This window comes from Opisthorchis viverrini, assembly GCF_000715545.1.
Source record: "Opisthorchis viverrini unplaced genomic scaffold opera_v5_114, whole genome shotgun sequence".
In the NCBI taxonomy this organism is placed as follows: domain Eukaryota; kingdom Metazoa; phylum Platyhelminthes; class Trematoda; order Opisthorchiida; family Opisthorchiidae; genus Opisthorchis; species Opisthorchis viverrini.
In genome coordinates this window covers 944871-957330 of record NW_008751769.1, presented here as the reverse complement: position 1 = coordinate 957330, position 12460 = coordinate 944871, and positions in this window count along the sequence as shown.

Sequence of the window (12460 nt, the reverse complement as noted above, 5' to 3'; positions counted from 1 at the left end):
CTTCGTTCGTCAACCTTACCGGCGCGTTCTAATTTCAGCATGATTGCTAGGTATACCGTCTTCTGAGCCATGCGAATGATATCACGCTCAGCCTGCCTCACTTCTGTGAGTTTCAATCCTCCAGTGTTCAGTGAGGATTCAGTTGAGCCGCTCGCCATCATTCTCAGGTATGTTTTAAACCTTGTCAACCATACCACAGATCGTACAAGTTTAGACCAATCGGAACATATTTCCATCAAACGATGCAACCCAGTTGATTCCGAAGCAGCGGTCACGTTAACCGAAACACGTTTCGTCTTCAGTTCTATGCCTTCTGGTATGAAAGTTGGTTCGTAGCGTGGCCACTGGGCCTCGGACGCTTTCTAGAAAGGCCGGCCCCTCGAACCAATATCGGAGAGCAGTCAAAAAACGTACTCCTCTAGAGGCCAAGTCTGCCGGATTGTCCTCACTCATTACTTGCTGCCAATCACCGGGTGATGACAACTGATGAATCGTAGAGATTCTGTTTGCCACGAAGGTACTATAGCGAGCGGCAGTGTTCCGTATATAGTGAAGCACTATGGTTGAATCCGTCCAGTAGGTTGTTCTTGTGAACACAAATCCTGCTTCTTCCCGCAGTTCTTCCGCCACCCTTGCGGCTAGACGCGCAGCATTCAGCTCAAGCCTCGGCACTGTTACAGATTTCAAAGGTGCCACTCTAGACTTGGCGTATATCAGCTTGCACGTGAATTTCCCGGGTTCGACGCACCAGCGACAATACCCAACCACACCATACCCAACTTCGGAGGCGTCACTGAACATATCCAAGTCCACACTTGCATCATAAATATGGACAGGTTTCACGCAACGGGGTATTTTCAGTTCTCCAATCGATCTCATACTCCCCAACCACATCTTCCACTCCTCTGAGTCTTCATCGCTCAGTTTTTCACCCCAATGTAATTGCTTCTTACACAGCTTTTGTAACAGTATTTTTGCTGGTAAAAGCAAAGGGGCTACCAAACCCAAGGGATCAAACAGGGAGGAGATGGAAGACAGTATTCCCCGTCGAGTGAGCGGTCGATCGGGAAAAACAAAGGTGAAGCGAAATTCATCCGCCTTAGCATCCCATTGTACGCCCAACGTCCTTTCGACCGTCTGAAAAGCTTCAATGGAAAGCACCGATGACGAGACATCCGACTCACACACCTCACTCAAGAGAGATTCTCTATTGCATATCCATCTTCTTAAGTGGAAACCGCCCTTTGATAAAACTCGACTTAGCTCACGCACAAATCTTTGAGCCACGCTCACATCCGGAATTGATGCTAAACAATCGTCAACGTAGAAATACCTGTCCACTGATTGTTTCACCTCAGTCATGCAATGCAAACCCCAGTCTGAGATTGTCTTTCTCAAGGCAAAATTGGTACAAAATGGTGATGACGTGGCGCAAAACGGATGAGATGTCATTCGGAATTGCTTGGGTTCACCGGTCAAGTCTTCCGAGTCCCACCATAACACACGTAATGCACCCCTGTCGCAGTCGGGCACCTTTACTTGCATGATTATTTCAGAAATGTCTGCAGCCACAGCTACATAATCACTCCGGAAGCGCAAGAGAACTCCCAACAAATTCGCAGTAGTGTCGGGACCTTGATACAATCTATCGTTCAGGGATACACCCGCAAACTTGGCAGCGCAATCTAAGACGACTCGCAGCTTTTGTGGTTTCTTCGGTCTCAAAACGGGTGATGAGGTAGATACCACTTCCTTTTGTTCCCTGATTTAGATTGACGAGTGGATACAGGTTCGAGATATCCCTTAATGATGCTATCGTTCATGCGTTCTCTGTATCGCGCTACCAAAGTCAGATCCTTTGCAAAACGCCTCCTCATATATTGCAATCGAGAGTGGGCTAGACGATAATTGTCAGGAAGTCTTTCAGCCGTTCTCCACGGCAATGGTACTTCGTAATGACCATCCTTGTACACTGAAGACTCTTCAACGATTCGAAGCGCTTCTTTGTCTTCAACACTTTGGCATACGCCCGGAGTCTCTAAGTCATTGAAATCAGCCTCATACAGAGCTTTTAGATGAGCAGTGATGTCATCATCTTTCGTACTTACATGGTGCACATGTCTCCAGACTCTATGTCCTATAGACAACGGACCAAGTAGAACCCAACCCAAAGGTGTCTTCACAGCGTAGGGTTCTTTCTGCTTGCCCAACCTTCTCTCCATAGGCCAGTGTGCCTCTGGAACGTCTTCTCCTATCAATATTCTCACACGCTTATCTGGAAGCTCCACAAAGGTAGTGTCCTTCAAGTGATCATATTGGCTAGCTATCTTCGTTGGGCTCATGACCGGTGGGCTGATGGGCAGAGAGCGTATTGCAAAGGCTTGTTCAGTCACTACGGTCTCACCTGAATCTGCCGATTCAAACTCAATTCTGAGACTTGCAGCCTCCACAGTGGAGGTCCCACTCACTGTCGATAAATTCAAAGTTGTTGGAGTGCCAGTCAGACCAACCTCATCAAGTAAGTCTTTCCTTACCAATGTTACGTCCGACCCACTATCCAACAATGCGTACGTGAGAACGCTGCCTTGCGGACCATTCACTCGAACCGGTACGACGCCAAGGCAGGTTCCTGATTCCGTCTGAGATGTCGAGTTGCACAAACCAACCAAAGTGGTTTTGTTGGCATCTGGCACTACATGCAACAGATGATGGTGAGACCCCAAGCAGCTCTCTATACCACACTTCTTAGGAGAGTCGCACTCATTACTGGCATGGCCTAGTTTTAGGCATACAAAACATAACCGGTTCCTTCTCACCACACGCCATCTTGCTTGCACTGGCAATTCAGTGAACCTACGACATTGCACCAGTCCATGTCTTTCGTTGCAAAAAGGGCACGAGTCATCGGTTCCCTTCTGAACGGAGAATACACCATGGCGCCTTCCATTGCCCACCCGATGATGCTGCGTTTGAGGACGATGGTGTTTTGAGCCTATGGTAAGGATACCATAGCGGCTGCGAGCAATGCGGGCCCCTTGAGAAACGAGGTTGCATAGGTAAGCCTGAGGACAAAGCGCAGATCACTACGCCTCAAAATCGATATCGTCACAGCCAAACAGATATCGACGGCGAGCGACCGCAAAATCACAATGTCCGACCAATTCCGTAAGAGTTATAAAAATAGTTCAGTAAAACAAGAAGGTTTCAGTTCATCTGGCAAGGGGAATAAATATGGGGATTGGCTGTAACTTGGGGTTGGAAACGGGAGCACACTGTTGGCAAGCTGTCTTCTACACCCTATGGTTACCACACTCACTACGCGCCCCTTTTTTGAAAACGGGCACTATCACCGATTCTCCCCGGTTGTCTGGGACAGACTCATTTTCCCAAAGGCAAGCAAACAGATTGGACAAGCGCTGACTGAGGACTCCATCCCCGTCTTTGAACAGTGGGGACGGATGGTCATCCGGACCGGGAGCTCGGTGGCGCTTGAGAGAACGTATGCAGTCGTAAACCTCCGAGGTCGTAGGTGGTTCCATGTTCACCGTCCAGGGTTCTACTTCACCTATGGGCTGTAGCTGAGGGCCGGCTGTTGGCCAAGACATTTTTGTTCAAAGTATTCATCCCACCGGTTAAGGCGTTCCTCCTTATTCGAGATGGTCGTCCATTCTGATGCTTGATTGTTTCCCTCACAGGTGGTTTTCGGGGACCGGTCGCACGGATCAACTGAAATAATCTCCGGGCATTACCGGCTTTCTGGGTCTCTTCCATTTCTTTGGCTCTCCGTGTCCACCGTACTTCACGGTCGGATCGCAAACCCACATTCACATGACGTCTGAGGGCTCTTCGCATCGAATCATGTTCAGACCGGCTGGGATGTTTGTTCAAGATTTAAGTAGTGCCACCGTTCGGTCTGATATCCAGTGCTTGAGTGCGCTTGGATGGATCGTGCCACAGGCAAAATTCTCAGCACTGTGCAAAGAGGTGGCAATCTCCAGGATGGATGAGTTCACATCTTATGGTGGAGCACTTCAAAGAGACTCTAAAAGACCATTCATGTAAGGTCGTCTGACATCCGGATCTGCCAGTCTTTCAGTTGCCATGCGATTTGTCCGCACCTCACGCGGCCCCGGGAAACGTAGGGCGAAGCGACTCCGGACGAGCGCGTGGCTAGAGTCCACAAATGTGTTCCAAAACGTCCGGCAGTCAATTATGGACCCGCGACATCGGTAACTGATGGCAATGTGGTCGATTTGAGTTTGTGGCCGGTATGTTGTTGGAGAACATTAAGTGGCCAGACGACTTCAGCTATTTCGGAAGTTCGTACTGCATAAAAACAGCCTGCGATCAGCACATAGCTGAAGCGATCGTTCCCCATTGTCCGTGCGTACTGAGTCTAGTCCATGTCGATCTCCAATTGAGTCTCAGATGCACTGAGCCTGCCCACTTGCGCATTCATATCTCCAGCAACCACCACAATGTCTGGGCTTTTAACTCGCCGCAGCAGAGCATTCAGGGCGTCGTAAACCCTGTCTTTGACGGTGTCAGAGCTACAATCAGTTGATGCATAGGCAGACACAATAAACAGACATCTATCGACTTGCCGCTTGTGAGACTCCTTCACAGATGTTGCCAGGCGAACCGCACAGAGGCGACTATCAACAGGTATCCAGTCAAGTAAGGATACTTCCGCCCGGTGACTCAGCACAATACCAAACCCTGCACATCCCACCGCGGCAGCCTCTGGATCACCAGGGGTGCGTAGCAGGAAGCGAGTGGAGACTGACGGGGCGGTTAGCTCAATCATTGTGCTTGCACCTTGAATTATTGTTTCTGAGACACAGCACACATCAATGCCAAGCGAGTCCAGTGTGAGTGCAAGAGCAGCCTGTTGTCCTGTTTGCTTCAGAGTGCGAACAATGAACGCCCGCAGGTAGAGTAGGTGTCGAGGCTTGAGGACTGATTTGGAGATTACTGAAGATGTTGTCACTATGTGACGGCAGATGCTGCACGCAAAACCGATGCATGACGAACGGAGTCATCAGTCCTAGGTACTGGGCCTACAAGGAGAGAGTCATTAATGGGGTGGAGAGAGGGGGGAGTAAAAGTATGTGAAGGAGAAAGAAGGGAGGCGTCAGCAGTAGTCTGTTTTCGCTTACCCGCTCTGCTGTATGCAGTAAGTGAGGTGACCCGGCTGATGGCATCACGCGACGGCCGATGTGGCATGAGTTTATTTGTGTATGTGCGATTCATGGTTTCCGTGGGCTGGGATACTTCCAGGGCGCCTACACCTAGGCAGGAGGACGATTAGGGTCCTCAACCAGTCTTTGGCTCAAAAGTCTAACCACAAGGCAGGGGTGTTTGGCGGAAATGCAAATGCATTACCATTTCTACGGAACAAGTCACCACATGTTCCAACCCCAAACCTGGATGGCTAGGAGATTGTGTTCGTCAGATCTCTAAACATTGACCAATCTGGTAGGGGAGACTCCGTGAGTGTCGCGGGCCACTCCCCAAAATAGTTCAATGGATCGCTGGGGTGCGCAAACCGTCACTCCACGGTAAGGTCCAGTGTCTTCATGACGGCCAACCATGGTCTGCCAAAAATTATCCTAACCGACCAGGGGCCTTGTTTTGAAGGAGAATAATTCAGGAGTTGCTTGCAGAAGCTGTGCATCAAACGGCTAAGGATGGCACAGTATTACCTGCAAACGAATGATCTAACCGTACAATCAAGGAGTGGGTGGCGGCCAAAGGAGTTGACTGGGAAGTGAACGTGTTGATGATGTTGCTAGTCTCCATTGAGCCGACCACAGGCAAGCCCCTGTATATGATGATGCACGGAGTTGATCAGTTGATCAGGAGGAGCTAGAGGAAGAAAGGAGGGAAGCTCGAAAAACTTGACCGCCGTGCAAATAAAAAAAATGTGCACAGTGACATGGATCGTTTAATGTTTACCAAGCCATGCATGAAGGGCCAGCCGCAACCGATGTCGCACTCACAGGATTGTATGTAACCTTACCTTATGTTTCCACTTTCGCGTGTAGCGTCGGCGTTGACAGCCTCCGAGAGATCATCTAGTACCTGGTGTAGGTTAGTAAACCGATTGGCGCCGTCCATCATGACGACGATAAAATAACGAACTAACAGCCGTCTAGGTACATAAAGTATGTCATCCAAAACGGTAAAAAGTTTGTACATGCAACCCAGTGAGTTGGGATTAAACGCCTCGCCCGAGGCTCCACATGACATTGGTAGTAGGCCTCCTACCAAATTAATCTGATGCAAACTGATTAAAATTGGAAGGTGTTGTGGGCAGGAAACGTTTATTTCATCCTCCATTAAACACCTCTTTAGTGGCAGTCGGTCGTATAAATTTTCGTACATTAGCCTGTAGTCCATGCAACCAATAAATATAAGGCCCACCGTCAGGAAATTCAAACCCCCGGTCCACTCCCCTCCTTTGGATAAGAAACTCAAAGCAGTGATCTAAATTGATGACTAAACAAAACATAGACTACAGTCCATTCAATTCCAACATAATAAACTTCGAAAATCCCGCCCCTGGAATAATTCATCCAGGGATTCAGGGGTCCGTATATTGATACAGAGGATCGAGGTTTCCACCCGGGTTTCCCGAGTTGGTTTTGCTCTTGTCATTAATCGGTTGCTGTTAACCTGGAAGGCACAAGCGAAAACGGATGTAGCACTGCTCTTCTAGTTCTCAGCGCCGGACAGTATGCTCACTAGAGCAAAAGCTTGCATAAATAAGCGTCTGATAGTGTCTCGAACCGGGTTCTAGTTGGAGCGTGGACAACGGTCGGAGGAAGGATATTCCCCGCATCAGCTGCCCGGAATGAGAAAAATTTGTGTCAAATAAAAGTGTGCGCTGTGGGCTTGAAAATCTTACGATGCCTTCGTCGTGTGCTTGCTGGAATAACCGTGAAAAACCTGCTGATCAAACATTGATCAAACAGGGCATAGGTAAGAAGCAGGTTTCCTCGGAGGCGGCGATACTCCAGGAGAAGAGGTCAAGCCCCCGAGACGCTCTTGGATTCAAAACTGACAACCATTCTCGTAGTAGTAGACACGCCCAATGAGGGATACGTCGTTCTTCAGTCTTGAGAAGATAACTTGGTTGGCATATTCAAGATGAGGTCCAATGCAGAAGTATTTGGAGGTCCATGCGAGTAATTCGAGAGAAGTTGTACCGAATCGTCCTTGGAATGGCGAAGGCCGTTTGAACTGATTTCTCTTGGTACAGTGATGAGGAAATGTTTGAAGATTGCCAGACATCCGAACCCTATTTCGCATCCATTTCCATGATGTCTTCTGCCCATTCTCATCGTGCAAGAAAATAGTGTTCGCTGAGTCTCCTCCAGGTGATCTACGGACGCAATCTATGGTGCCGGTCTCACGACTACCCCTTTGCATTGTGTACATCCACTTGGAGGGCACTGGCATTGGAAATCCGGAATTTCAAGTAGTCCGAAAAATGTAGACATGGACTTGCAATAACATCTGGAAAGTCACTGACGTATATCAGAAACAGCAGTGCTTCCAAAACGGACTTGAGGAGTTCCAATGGAGACCGGCGCTTGAGAGCAGTAAGTCGAGGCTACTTTCACTCGGAACGTTCGGTCCAAACGGAAAGTCATGTGAAACGTAGAATTTCCACTTTGAATTCCGCAAGATTCTAGTTTGTGGAGCACCAAGACGTAAAGTGGTTGATCGAATGCTTTTGAGAAGTCGTAAAGTGTGGCATCCGAAATGGTGAACTGTCCATAACCACAAGCGTTTTCGGCACACAAGAACGATTTGAGGGAAATCCGTATTGAAATGGAGTTATCAAGTTGTTGAAAGGAAGATGATCTAAGATGGCCCGTTTTGGAATGGTTCTATGACCTTGCTCGTTCCAATGGTGAGGCTAATAGGCCGGTAACTTCCGGTCGACGGTGTGTCACCAGCGTTGTAGCCTGCAAATCGCTTCTTCCAAACAGAGGGAAGGTGGCTTTCGTCAAGCGACTGACGAAACATCAGGTAGAAATTCTTTGACAGTGTAAACGACATTAGATTTGGGATCTTTGGACAAATCTCGTCTGGCTCCAACACGCAGAATGGACGGGCCTTGTGAAAGAGTGGACAAGTGTACTCCTCTGTGAAGACTTAATCGGTTTCAGGCCATTCGTAGTTAGACTTTGGCAAGATTGGATGTGACGCGGACGCTGAGGCTGAATATAGACCTGCTTAAAGTCTGTTTCTTAAAAATTATGTCGCGCTTTGATTGATAAGGTGTCTTTGCGGGCCCTGAGCGTTGAGTGGCAGCACCAAGAAGCAGTCATCTTGGTGGCGATCACACGATGCTCGCTTTCACAGAAAAATGCACCTTGAAGCTAGCCAGTAGTTCCCTGCTCAGGTGAATCTTACGTGGTTGTTTCACAGCAACTGCCTACATTTTGTGTTGTCGTGGCCTCCTGAAACCCCGCGATCGGCGTAGCCAACTTGGTGTACGAAAGGATTTTCCAATTCGCTTTTAGTAGGTCTGTGGCATTGATTATCAGGGTCTTGATGGACGGCTGTGTCCACAATCCAAGAGGCCCATTTTGACGGAGTTGACATGGAGATTGGCGGTTTAGCATTCTCAATAGTTGGACGGTTCCCTCAGCATTCTCTGATACTGAGGTTGTCGCTTGTGTTTGAGTTCTCAGTAGAGTTCGCCGCTTTCTCTGACCCAGTCCTGCTCAGAAGCTGTGACCATGTTGGGGAATTCACTGCCGCACCTTTGTCGCCCGTTACAGAAAGAAGCGCTGATAGCTCTGTGTACCTTGGGAGCCGCTTCTGCATGTGGCTTGCGTTCTCCAGAGCTTCGCTGTCTTTGGTGGACGAGAGGTCTGCGATTTTGAATAGAAACTACTCTCTGAGGACGCGGTCGGTTGCGTCAGCATTCTTTCGGGAGAAGAAGGAGCTATGACTACTACCGGCTTGACCGTGAGTTCGATGTGGGCTGAACTGGCGCCAAGCGGGAGCTCGTTTCGCGCCACTACCCTAGAACAGCTGCCGCCCGGATTTCGCGCCTCTAGAGGGCGATCCTCAGATTTACTCCTGATCGTTGGGTAGGCCGTTTGAATGCTGACAGCCTTATCCAAGATCTGTATCGATGATGGGGAAGGAAGATTGACTAGAAACCCAAGTGTTTGCGTGCTTCCATTCTAAAGTAACCAATCCACGTGAAGGAATTGGTGGTCCGACTTTATGAGGACAATATTAAGAACAGATGTGCCTGATTCGTTCGCGTAATTTTTCTGGAGAACTTCACCCAGATGATCAATCTGCGCCTCCGCATGCGCCTCTCCATTAGAGACATCCAGTTAGCACCGGTGCAGAAATTTATGCAGTATATCTGCACCCGAGTGCGGAAATTTCTGTACAGTGTCCGCAGGTTTCTGCACTCACGTGCGGACACAGTGAGGCAATGAAACGATATTCCACACCCAGTCCGCACTTAGCTAGATTTGTCCGGCGCGGAAATTTAGCCCATTATAGGCATTTACTTCTTCCTCTAGCATGATTCACTAACTTTTAAAATACTGTAATCCCGTGCAACGATAACGCATCTATCCCCACAACTTTCCTCAGCATATTAATTTCCTTGATATAAATAAGTGATTTTGAAGTATAAATTTTTACATGCATGAATTTAAATAATTACAAGAGAATTATTTGTCATTCTTGGTAGCTCTCGGCAGGTGTTTCTAAACTTTCAGTCGTTCCTGTTCCAGCCAACAATGAAGATTTCTTTGATTTCCCGTGAATTGGTGTTCGAAAACCAGTCAGTTTTCACGTCCGTAATGTAAAAAGATATTTATCGAATTTTATCCAGGCACTTGTTCAATAAACTAGGTAAAAAACAACCTTTAAATATATAGAAACGAGTCCTTGGGCCAGCCCTGTTTACCCAAATGCTTTTTTAAATGTATACAGCGTCAATTATTTAGTACGGCGAGTCTTGTTGCCAACGTCCGTGTATGGCGGTCAAGCACAGTTGTACATCGCCAGCCTCCTGTAGGAGCCACTTCCACATTTCTGAAATCAACCTTCGTGGCTACGACAGATACTTACCAGCTGTGCACGGCGCGAATCATCTCTGGGATGTCCTCCATACCTGCGGAGCTGTTCCATAGATGAAATGGGTAGAAGGGGCTCATTTGCGCACCTGAGAACTGCTTGTGAGTACTGAAGCGCCCGGCTTCATAGGCAGTCTCTGAAGCAAGGAGCAAATCTGCTCCAAATTCTCTCTAACACAGTCAAGTTAAAACGTGACAAGTTGCTCACTGAGAATGAGACTGACCAAGCCTCAGGAAATTACATTGGCTTCTGAATCCGGCGAGTTTGTTCTAGAAGGTAAGGTATACTGTATGTAAAACAAACTTGAGGAGGGGCGTCGAACGAGGCGTTCCCGGATCTCCCACGGCAGGAAGTGGTGTATGTGTGGGACTGCTGGTAGAACTTAGATGGTGGTAACGAAATCAAAAGTACATTCTATATATCATCGGGGCATCACCCAGAACGGATGGCGCCTCAGAAACGGGTAGGATGATCGTTTCCGAATTGATAGATCTAGGACAAAAATGAACACAATAAAAAGTGTCTATTATCCGCACAGTGCTCTCAGCTGCATTAGTTGTGGTAAAACTTTGTGCGTCAAAATAATGCATTTTGTTGCGTATGTGTTCAAGCAAAAACCGTTAAAATCCACGTTCATACTTTTTCATCACACCAAATTTCATTGTTCCCTGAAACGACCATGCCTCTGGCTGAAAAGTTTTGTGGGATAATTTCCCGAAATCGCTTAGACCCTGGGATGCCTAAATGGGGCTTAAAAGTTTGGACTGGTACCTTCAACTCAGTTGTCCGGTTGCCTTAGTCCATCAGGAACACGTCATAACTTTCGAAAGTTCAATTCCATTGTGCGAATACTGAGTGCCATGTCCTGGAGGAATGTAGTCCTTTTTGAGCTTGTGGGCTTTGATTATGTTTGAAAAGAAGATGGTATTACCACTAGAATAATGATCCAATTCATCTGTAAAATCAAACGGTAGGTGTTTTCACTGCAACGATCACAGTACGATCGATAAATATACTTTTTGCGCTTAGATTCCCGTCGGAGCCCTTCATCTTGCTGTTCTACGGAGTAAGTATGCCGTGGGTCAAAGGCTTCCTTCTGAGCACTTAGTGCATCCGCAAGTGCCGGAAAATATTTTAAAGTGAACATGAACTTACTGAGAGGCCCGAACACTTCTTAAGTGCACGACCTCAAAGGAAACGTGGACGGGGTTCCAGTTGGCAAGTTAGCACGAGGGTCAAAGGAATGAATCGGGCTGTACGAACCACGATTCATGCACTACACCAAAAGAGTTGTTGTCAATTATTAGAACAGCGTAGGTGGCTGGAAAGCATAGTCCCAACACGAAATTCGGGAGAGGAATGTCCACATGCACGTGAAAGCCTTATTTTATGAAAGCTGGGTAATACAAGTAGCAAATGATAGCATTCGCCGGGTATCAGCGGCGAAAGTACTGGCTACTTAGTAGGGTATGCAAAATAAGGAAGTATATACTATTGTTTCTGTGGGAAAACTTAAACATTTGCAAGGTATTGTATTGACTCATGCGGCCAACCGAGTGTGTTGCAAGTCAGACCACTGAATAAATGGAACGTTTGTTGATTTCACTTCGTGGGTGTAAAAAACAGGGGTGTTTAGAATGTCTGACATTCAATAGTTTTCGCAGAAAAATCTACAATGACATGGAGTTGACTGTCAAGCAAAATGCAGTTGTCGGGAAAATTTGTCGAATTGTCATCCCTATGCACAAGCCTGTAACATTTGCCTGTGCCTGATGGCCTCGGTGACGAATCTACATCATCCAAAAATATTCCTCCTTTGACCGCATTGAATTGCACGCTCTTATGCAGTCCTCTGAACAGCCGAACAGCAGATGGTTTCGGCCAATGTATGTATTGCTTTAAATGCCCCGGGTCTGGAACAGGAAAAAGGGTCCAAGCAAACGTAGGGCTTGACGAAATTTAAAAACATAGGAGAAAGTGCACGTTGTACAATAAATGGCTCAGTCCAAAAATAGCAGCGAATTTTTAAACAGCAGCCTTCAAAACGTTAATTAAAAATCAGCAGTGATGTGAATAAAAGTGAGCAGTCTATAAAAGTGGTTACAGAAAAATACATGATGATTTCGTCAGGATCTAAAATATATCGTAAAACAACGGGTCCTGTGCACAGAAGGGACTCACGGATTTCACGGATTGATACACAGGATCGAGGTTATTGCCCAAGTCTCCCGGGTCGGTTTTGTTCTTGTCGGTCAGTGGCTGTCGTTCACCTGAAAGGCACAAGTGAAAAAAGGGTGTAGCACTGCTCTTTATGTTCTCAGCGCGGGGCAGTATG